The 9,983-nt window shown below is 42.1% G+C and overlaps 1 long non-coding RNA gene across 1 annotated transcript; it reads left to right on the top strand.

Moving 5' to 3' along the window:
• The first annotated feature begins 8,322 nt into the window (after positions 1-8,322).
• Positions 8,323-9,228, top strand: LOC144406340 (uncharacterized). Its single transcript, XR_013467627.1, has 4 exons — positions 8,323-8,424; positions 8,515-8,592; positions 8,691-8,805; positions 8,900-9,228. It is a non-coding gene; the product is annotated as an uncharacterized LOC144406340 (long non-coding RNA).
• The last annotated feature ends 755 nt before the right edge of the window (positions 9,229-9,983 follow it).

Genomic DNA, 9,983 nt, shown 5'->3' with positions numbered 1-9,983 from the left:
AAGATATATGGGGAGTACTTTGTAGTCTGCTGTTTTTTAGTTCTTAGGCCAAACACTGGACTTAATGTATTGGTCCCAGTCACCTGGGTGATCCTAGACCAAATTTTCAAAACTCTAAAATAGAGGTAAACAATAATTAATGACAATGAAAAGTCAGTCTCCATGTACATCAACAGTGGTTTTGTTGGAATATATATATATTAGATAGTTTTATACCCTTGATTTGTGCCATTTGAGTTTTTCAACCAAGCCATTGGTTTGAGGGTGGTATGGAGCACAGAGGCTTCTGTCAATGGTCAAAGTTTCTGGCACAACTCCGTATTCATCTTGAAAATGCCCAAGAGGGCAACTTATTTGGAATACCATGAGGATTTTTCCATTGTTAATGTGACCATGAATACAGTATAATTACTTGCCTCAAAATTCCTTTCCACGGTTGGTGAGGATAGGCTCTGGGGCGCCATATTTATAGAAGCAATCAATTACACACACGGCTATTTCTTGGTTTTCAGCGGGTATACCTCAAGCCACTTATGAAATAGTCCACCATCACACAAATGTATTGAAAACCAGGTCCTCTTCTTTTGGCAGGCATCACATTGGCGAATCTAAACATTTTCAATCGAAAAACACTGAGATTGAATGTTTAAATATTACCACAGGCTCCCCAGAATAAAGTCGTAACACCCAACCATTTCTCGTTCTCGGCCTTCATGCCAGGCCAGTAGTATAGTTGAAGCATTGCGTCCATGGTCTTGTCACAGTGAGCTCCAATGTCACGGTCAGAAATGAAACTCTTGTGGTGTCAACACAACCTTGGCAAGATGATGCCGCTGCTCATCTTTAACTTAGTTTAACATTTTTCATTTAGCTAATGCTTTTATCCAAAGCGACTTACAATGAGTGCATTCAACCCAGGGGGTAGCCAATACAGGGGGTCCCCTACACCAGGTGATTTCCTCTATCCATCTCGTTCTGCTTCAACTTAATAGATAAATTATACAAAACGGCAAGACCACTTGGTGATGCTCTGTGGCGCACGGTTTGAGGCAGCTCGCTGAATGTGTTTTTGACCCACGTTCGAATCAGTTGTTCCGATCTTCCCTTTTAATATATTTTCTTAAATGTTTTCATACGTGGCTGTGACGTAGTGCTCCCTTATACAATCGTATAACATTACGGCGGGGTGCAGACATTATGACGGGGGGGATGATACAGGCGGCGGGGATCAAACATTACGGCGGGGCAGGCATGGCGCTAGCATTGCACTAGTAATAACAGGACCTAACAACTGCTGACAAGTGGCTAAGACAGCCAGAGAAAAATCTGTCATGTCTTTAGTTTGCTAGCTAGCCTTTGTGGCTAGCTTTTACTTGCCTGCTTGGCCGACTCATGGACAGGCACGTGCAGGCAGTCTAGGCCACACTCTTTCTGCATAATTTTCTAGTTTTGGTTGGAATTTATTTGGTTAAACTTGCTGTGTTTTCATTACGTTAGTTTGTTTTATTGTCTGTAACAATGTCTGATTTTACACTATTCTGTCTTTCTAGGCAGAGCGCATCCACGTTAGAAGCAATCCCTATGTGTCCTTTGTTTATGTACAGGTACGTTACAATATGTTCTGTAGTGTGGCAAAGTTATGCCAATCATCAACATACAAATGCCCATGTTTTTTCAGTTCCACAATTGTTTCATGAGTAAAATTCTTTAAACGGGTAACATTCCGATGTGAGGGATCTGTATTTTTTTGTTATTTTGTATTTCTTATTCATTTAAGAATCTGTTCTATTTCAGTTATATTATCTAAATTAATGTAAATGATTGTGGTTAATTCTCAACACAACAGAGGATTTGCCATGAGGCAGAGCACGTCCATGTGAAACGCAATCCCTATGTGTCCTGTGTTTATGTTCAGATGAGCGTACTGTTCCAAGAAACCTGACCTAGCTCCAGGAGATTATTTTAGCTAGGGCACATCTGAGAGGTTACACTTGTTCGTGGAGTTTTCATCTATGATACAGGGAATTATTTTTGCCCCTTTCTGAGCCAGGTTTTGATGTAGTTATTGAATGTGTGAAATGGAATCCATAATCCCCCAGTGTAATAAAGTACGATTTTTACCTTTTTGGGCTTGAACTCCTTACTCTGAAAGTGTTGTTTCTTTTGTCCACATAAATGTTTACAATCCGCCATTACTCCTGGACTCTTTCCGCTTTGAATAACTAAGCAGTTATTTTCCAAGCTGCCTGCACATATTGTTGGTTTTGAGACATGTATCTAATTTGACGGTCTGTCTTCACACACACTGTTTTTTGCCGATCTTTACTGGCCCACATTTATAATTATGTTCCATAAGAGTATAACCCTCTGACAAGTAGCTAACGTTAATGTAGCCAATTCCGTAATACTATGCATTACAATAATTGTGAGGTTCGGGTCAGGTAACTTCCGGTTTTTGGTTCGCAAATTCCACTCAGCGGTGATGATATAGGAGACGGCACGCAGGGTATGGTATTCCTCGTTCAGGAGTGAGTTGATTGTTGTGTGTGTACCCTTCATCGGCTGGTAAAGCCTTTGGTGAGCTACCGCTAACTTACCGATTAGCGTTGGTTACCCTCGCTGTGAATAGGCATACTCTTTAGCTAGCTAGCTTAGCAATTAGCCTACCTCACAAACATCATCTGGCTGTAAGGAAGGAAGGTATTTAAAATTTGGGGAAATATAATTTGTATGTTTTGAATTGTGTGAAGCTTTGTGACATTAGCCTTTTGATTATTTTGGTTGTTGTCATGGAGGTTAATCATTTTATAGGAAAGGTATTGCATAGGCTGTACTTAGTCCAAGTAAAATGCACTTAAATCCATTCCCAAGGGGTGCCCTAAAAGCAAAATCCAACAGGAATATTGTTTACTCATCACAAATTTAATATGTGAATCAAGTTTTTTTTTCTTCTACCACACATAATAAATTGTCCAGATAGACAGAGTAGTACAGAGTTCTTATACTTTTTATTACAGGTCATTTAGCTGATGCTTTCATCCAAAGCGACTTGAAATACATTTTTAACCCATATCTTTTTACATTTTTGCCCGGGGAGCATACTATTTTCAGAGGCGAAAACCAGCCTCAGGGTACAACGTAGCAAAATGGTTAACTGAATAAACTACATTTTGTTTCGGCTGGTAGACCAGCAGTAGAATAACCTGAGATTTCACGTTTTTGAGTTCCACTTAACTTCCAGTTTAACGGTCATGTTACAAAACAAAAGCTTGTCTATCATCATTGTCACACTTCGGCCACCTCCTAACATGTTATTTCCACCTCTCACTACACCTAATCAGTTTATTCTGTGCACTTGCTAACCTTGTCAGCGCAATCACACTCACCTGTCTACCCTACTCACTCCCTTGAGTATTTAAACCTCCGCCAGTCACTCAGTGCAAAATCGTTCTCCACATTCATGACAGACCTTCCAGCACTTCTTTTGGACTGATACCCTGCCTATTTTGGACTACCTCGCCCCTGCAATTCTCCCAGCCTTCTGTCCCCGATGTCAGGACCTCCAATCCCCCCAATTTGGTTGATGAGAAGAATCGCAGCACGTTGATCAATTAAAGTTAACATTTATTTAGAAAACTGTTTGTCTGCGTGATGAGTAAAATGAAAGAATCTGTTTGGAACTACGGCTGCTGTCTGTCATACTGTATCTGGGTCCATACCTCATCATCTGTTACAATCATGAGTAAAGCAAAGGCAAAATATTTATAAGTTTAACACAAGGTACCCCAAATTACTGTAAATAAAATTAATTATAATTACATCAGAATTAAAATGAATGCAAATCCGGTAAATCAACCTGGTGGTTATGGCAATGTATATATGCTGGTCAGCGTAAGTTACAATATCTGACTAGCATGCTGGAAAATAACACTAAACAAATCCCACCACGGGTTCTTCCCCAGAAAAATAGGTGCATATATTAGGGGAAACGATTCTGGAATCAAACTGGTCATGTGATACATGCCCCAATTTTGAAAGGAAAGAAAGGGTTTTGTGATACATATAAACAAATGTCATGGATGCAGAGACCAGCAACAAGAGTAAAACATAAGAACAACACCATTAAAAGTCCAAGATGTTGATCTGTCTCATTCATAGTAACTGAACTCCATCTGTTCCTTCACTCTATCTCTGTCTCTCTAGCTACAGGTACACTTACTGTAATCAACTGGCAGCCTTACATCTCAAATCTGCAAAGCAGTTGCTGTGACCCTGCAAACCAATATAATACAATGTGGCACACAAAAATACAAATGGGTTTTCATTTAGCCTTTCTGTGAAATTTCCAAGCCATGCAATAGACATGTCACAACAGTCTGACATATAAAAGTCTGAGAAATTAAAGCGTATTCCATTCTTCCCACCTCCTAACTGCTGATAAGGTTACTGCATATTTAGTTGAACATTAGCCATAGCCCCCAAACACACTGTGCTCCACCCTGGGCGTGGACGAGTATGACTTCATTTATTTAACTCAGAAGAACTACTCTAAACATTCTTTCAACCACTGCCACGACAACATTCCCCATTAGAGTATGAAAATTAAAGAAACGCCCAAGGTCATTAAATCCACCCCAAAACACATGCACATCGCAGTTAGAAGCATCAGGCAAATGCGCAGTGGGACACGGCAGCGGAAGACTTCACAGCAAACTGAGTCTGGAGGCTACATCTATATTAAGAACTATGTTCAGATATCAGAAAAAATCATTATCAATCCTAACTCGTGTTACCCAAATATGATAAAACATGCGACTCAACAGCATACTACCACTGTGTCCTTCTTTCACTCATCGGATGTGATCATTTGAATGTAGTGTTAATGGATAACGAGTCAATAGGTATTAAATGATTAAAGACATTTGGGAGAAAAGTCATAGAGAATAGAAGTTCAGGTTCACACCAGTGGAGTATTTTTGTTAAAAGAAGTGTATTGGGTGTTAAAACCAAAAAATGCCTCTATGATTAACTGAATGAAACAGCCAACCAAACAGGAAAGCAGATGATTGCCGTGGAGAGATTAGTGTATTACAAAACTGGTTCAAAAAGTAGTCTAAAGTCTCAAATGACCTGTCTGAGTGTGTTACGTCCCCAGAAATCTGGGTTCGTATAATGATTCCGATTCGGGGATTACTTGTGTGTGTGTGTGTGTGTGTGTGTGTGTGTGTTGTGTTTGGTTTGTACCCTGTGTGAGGATATATTCAATTGCGATAGTGTTAAATAACTTGTGTTCCCTTTGGAACGTGTAGCAGCAGGAGGGAGCAATTGTTTGTGTCATTTGACTAATTTATTTGTTTCCTCTTTTGTTCACAGGGAGTGGGGAGTAGATTTAGAGCTGCCCCGGGGTATCACCCGTAGGTTTACTTCTCTGTCTAGAAACACCAGTTTAGACCTGAGCGGACCACCACCTGTACGTTTGGTTAGGGCGCCTTGACCGTGTGCCAGGTAGATATTGTGTTTTCAATTGGGGGTTAGTACAGGTTAGGGGTGGGGACCTTTTTGTTTATTTCTTTGTTTTGGTCCGGCCGGCCCTCCCCTTTCCCCAGAAAGTTATTGTTTATTTATGTCTAATTTATTTTTGTAATTTGTAAAAGCGTTATACTGTATTTGGTGTTTGTCCTTTTCTCGCACCGCGACTCCATACCCCTTTTGCTGGTACCGGTGGGCCGGAGCAGTGGGTTGTCATGTTCCCCTCCCTTTTGGGAGCTGGAACGTAACAGAGTGTAAGTCTACAAGCAACAGGTGCACAATGTACGTCAAAAACATGGTTAACATTCTAGACTGAAATAAACTGGTTAGCTTGAAAAGATTATGGTTTGGTTTAAAATCAGTTTGTTACTTAAACTGTGTACATGACGTACAACATCAACTACACACAGAAAACTAACCTTGGTGTCCTCAGAACGAGTCTTGTAGTTATTTAATTGACTCGTCACGGTGCCATCTCATTAAATACTATGGCTCTTGGACGGCACCAAGATGTTAAACTCAACACCGAGGGTGAGAGTTTCCCCCACACACTACCACAACTGCACAAACAGGCCTTTACATGCACATAAAGATGCTCATACATGCAAACCTCAACACACACATTGGAGCCTGCTCTCTGGTGGCCATTATGTGAATGCTGAACTGTCTCTCATTCTGGGGATTATTTAGTCAAAAGAAGTGAGCTGAGGGTAACTATCATAATAAATGTGCTTGTGCCAGCAAGTACAAGCTTCTGACATTATTATTTTGTCACTAATATATAAATTGTGTGTTTTACTTATTGTACTGACAAGGCCCTTTTTGAGCTTTTCTTAAACTTTTGAATGTAGTTCCCATAAGGATCATCTCATCTATGATGAAAGACTTTGGAAGGTTTTCTTTTCATTGAGACAGCTGCACACCCACAAAATGCTATGGGTTAGTAGTATTAGGCTATGGGGGAGTTCAAAATAAAGGAATGAAAGTTTAAAGTTTAAAAATTAAAAAAAAAAGTGCACCAGCGAACTGAAAGTGACATGTGCAATGTGAAAGAAAGTGACTGGTGGAACGTCAGAGCCGACGGGAAGAAACACTGCATGAAAAGTGGGATTTTCGTCAGTATGCGTCACTGTAGATTGTCGTGGAATTTCAGGTTTACGGCTGTTCACGGCAATTTGCGGGCAACGCCGAAGACTGCCGTAAATTGATGTGGGCCTCCCTTGGCAGTTGTCCCCCCATGACCCCCCTCCTCCTAATTCTAGGGGAGGCTTTGACATGTAAATGAAAATGCTGTGAGCTATACAAATGCAAAATCAGGGTTGCAGAGGGAGTTTTAGCTCAGGTGACATTTTTTTAAAAGGTAAGAAAATCTCTGGTACAAATAGATCAGGCTCAGTAGCCTAATTATAGACTCTTACATTTTAGCTAAAATTGATTTATTTAATTCAAATATGCTAGATAACATTTGCCATTGCTAATGGTGTACACAGTAATGTAAAAAACATACACAAAATAACTTCTTTAAAAAGAGTTTTAATCAAGGCAAAATGAGCATTCCATGCAAACAACATTTGAATCAGCATGAGGGGTCTGCAGAGATCACAGTCTCCTAGAGCTACAGTGCATAGTGGCAGGACTACAGTGAGCTTTTCTTTGGTCCTACTTAAATGCACAGAGGATGTATTAACCACACATCTTCTAGCAATGCGCTCAACTGGCAGAAATGATGCTGGGTATGACGTGTCTGTTCCCTGCAAGCCCCAAACTTCTAATGGCTTTCCATAAAGATGTCTGTCCGGGTGGGGGATGAAGCCAGGAAACTTGTGCAAGAACATGTTTAAATGCCGTACCCTTTGACACAACATTAACAACTATAAACTGCTTTATAATGGCTGGTCGTAGTTCTGCTAGAGGGTCAAGGACGGGTTCCTCAAAACTGTTAGTGTTTCCACACCACTTAGCATAAACATATGCTGACCTTTATGCTCTGCATCTATCGATTGAGTAAGTTACATTCATATATGTTACCTGTTTACATGTCATGGCAAAACATTCAACCTCAGTGACACAAGGGTACATCTGATGATACGTTGTCAACATTGCATGTCTGTCAGACTCAAGAGTGTCTGGTGGAATGGAGAAATAGGCACCACTGTACAGATTTCTAGGGAAAGTCGTTCTGCTGACACCAAAACACTGCTTTACATAAAGCATATCAGCTGTTTCAAAGTCCCAACCATTTGTCTTCCTCAAATACTGGTCCTTCCGTATAACAATAACCTCGTATGTGATTGGAGGACCCTTAGACTCCTCGTCCAATCACGTGTGAGGTCATAGGCATAACTGATACAGCAGTACTTGCAAGACGAGCATGCAAACAGACACGTGTGTGTTACTATACACAGAAGAACTGTATCTCCAGTTCCTTTGTTTGGTTTTTGCTGGTTCGTGAATAATGGCTGGACGACGTCTCGCGTTCAACTCGCCTTCAACTCCTCTCCGCGGTCACCAACTTTCGGCCAGTCCGCAGACAGACGAGAAGAAGCTGCTGAAAGCTCTCAGTGGATCGTCTTGTCAACTCCAACAACAAACTGCCGATATCAACGAGCGGTTCGCTCCACTGGAGCGTTCGGGACTCTGCGGGTTTCTGTCCATGGAGGAGAGGAACCGACCCAAGTTCCGATCCCAAGATAGCGGTAAGAATACGTTCGATGACTGCAGGCTAAGCTAAAAGTAGCGTAACCTCAAGCTAAGCTAAGAGTAGCCTAGTAGCCTTACAAGTGAGCAGAAACAGCTTTATTAAAGTGTGTTTTCTTTGCCGTGTCGTTTACAGGAAGCGGTGCACCGTCTTCACAACTCCGAGACTAATTACAGGCGCTACGAACCGGAGCAAGGGTCAGATTTAAAGAATATGCTTTCATTCTGCGCTATAAGGGAATATATACGTATAGATACCGATCATAACTGTACATTTTGTTTTCACAGACTAATCTCGCCTCATAATGAGGCGGTGACCTCGTATTTGCTCCGGGAAAAGTCCAGATTTAGACGACGTCATTGTGTGTAAGTGGCACTGTTTCTCCTTCCTTGTTAAATGTTACTGTGACTTGCGTTTGACTTTCTTTTTGTATTCATACCACACTCATTTAATTGTTTTCCAGCCGCCTGTGAGACGTATTGTGAGACGGGACGCAGGAGCTTCAGGTTCAGGCGGAACACTCATTGCGAGCGGAAGCTGCGAAGGATTCAGCGCGGAGTTGAGCGAGAAGAAAGCGGGTCAGAGTTTATTTGCTGACTTTTTTCAGGTGCATTGATCGATGTGTTGTGTCCGTACGCATCGCACAGTACTGATTCATTGTTGTTTTTACAGCTGCTGGAATCAAGACAAAGTGTGCTGGCTGATGACGAGGTGGAACGCTGGAAATCCGCCACCGTGGAGCTCACGTCGGACGGAGGGGACGGCGTTGTTGGCGGGGTCTCGGGGTGGATTGTACGGTCGCCACACGCACACGAGCCGCCTGCACAACAGACCTGCCTCGGAAAACACGGCGCCAGTGACGGTCAACAACCCAGAGGAGGCAAACGGACAGTTTACTGAGCTGTAGTTTTTAAACCGCCGTTACCCAAGTGTGGGCAGATCCTCACTTTGTATGTAGTTGTTGTTTGTGTGTTGTTAATAAAGCTTTTTCTTTGCATAAACATGTGGCAAATGTTCATTTTCTCTCTAAATTCATTGATGTCCTGGTCGGTATCCTAATAATAGTGTAGTAGCCTGCATATGATAACAATGAAATGAATATACATCATAATATGAATATATAAATAAAATGAGGCGGGTGACCAATAGCGACAGATCTGCCAACCAATCACGAGTGATTGAAAGATGTTTTCATCCAATCATGAACAAGGAAACTCAAGCCTGGTCTGCCCAAGTGTGGTTTTGCTGCCAATCACGAGTGATTTCATTTGTTCGTAAGTTGTGGTTTCATCCAATAAGGAGTAAGGATATTCAAGCCCGCTCCGCTCGGCCACCCGCGGCTTCGCTGCATTCATATGCTAATTCGGGCCATTCGCACCTCCGCCAGCTCTCCGCCTACGTCATGGTTCGTTTCCGACAATTTGTGGCACAGACAAACGCGACGTGCGCGGGTTGCAAATTGTCGGAAATTTGGGAGATTTCCGGGCGTTTACGGGGACGAAAATCTCACTTTTCATGCAGTGTGGGACTCTGTTCTTCCTGTCCACAATCCTCTCCATTGTCTTGTCAGCGTTGAGCTCCAGGTTGTTCTGGCTGCACCACGACACCAGATGGTCAGACTCCCACCTGTAGGCGGACTCATCCCCACCAGAGATCAGTCCAATGAGGCTGGTGTCATCCGCAAACTTCAGGAGCTTGATGGACTGGTGACTGAAGGTGCAGCTGTTTGTGTACAGGGAGAAGAGAAGAGTGGAAA

Source organism: Gasterosteus aculeatus, chromosome 4 (assembly GCF_964276395.1).
Source record: "Gasterosteus aculeatus chromosome 4, fGasAcu3.hap1.1, whole genome shotgun sequence".
Taxonomy (NCBI): domain Eukaryota; kingdom Metazoa; phylum Chordata; class Actinopteri; order Perciformes; family Gasterosteidae; genus Gasterosteus; species Gasterosteus aculeatus.
The sequence above is the reverse complement of the archived record's forward strand: the minus strand, read 5'-3'. Positions and strand labels throughout refer to the sequence as shown.